Source organism: Bison bison, unplaced genomic scaffold (genome assembly GCF_000754665.1).
Source record: "Bison bison bison isolate TAMUID 2011002044 unplaced genomic scaffold, Bison_UMD1.0 scf7180017861405, whole genome shotgun sequence".
Lineage (NCBI taxonomy): Eukaryota > Metazoa > Chordata > Mammalia > Artiodactyla > Bovidae > Bison > Bison bison.
This window is the reverse complement of record NW_011491977.1, coordinates 7783-8423: the sequence shown is the minus strand read 5'-3', so window position 1 is coordinate 8423 and position 641 is coordinate 7783.

Here is a 641-nt window from a genome sequence, read left to right as displayed (position 1 = left end):
GTTGGTGATGGACAGGGAGGCCTGGCGTGCCGCGATTCATGGGGTCACAAAGAGTCAGACACGACTGAGTGACTGAACTGCACTGAACTGAGTACTTCTTAGTACTTGTCACAAGGGTAATAAAGTGATTATAAATAATAACTGTACAAATTATTATTTTATATATGTGTGTCTGTGTAGGAGGATGAAGATTCAATGAGGTCAGCGGTTTGCCTGTGGTTTTTAACCACTTCCTAACCCTTTTCTGCATCAAAGCATGAGGAGAAAAATGATATTTACGAGGGAAACTGGATTAAGAAGGACAAGAGGCTACTTCCGGCCAAAGGCCACCAACCTGTGGTCTCTGGTTGGCTGAGACTCTGCCCTCCACCTTGGGCTGGAGTAATAAATGCGTCAGCATACATGGCTACTGGGCTAGTTGGGAAACTCGCCTTTCCACTGACATTATATCCCTAGGGCTTGCATAGTTTTTCTACTCTAACACATTGCTTTTCCCCCTTGCTAGAGATATTTAAGATGAGTCTAAAGGAAATTTACTCCAAGTCTAAAGTTTACCCAGTAATCATCCAGCAAGGCCTTGGAGATGTCACTAGTTTAGGAGATGAACAAAGAGATTGTAAGTACAAGCCCACATGGGAAGG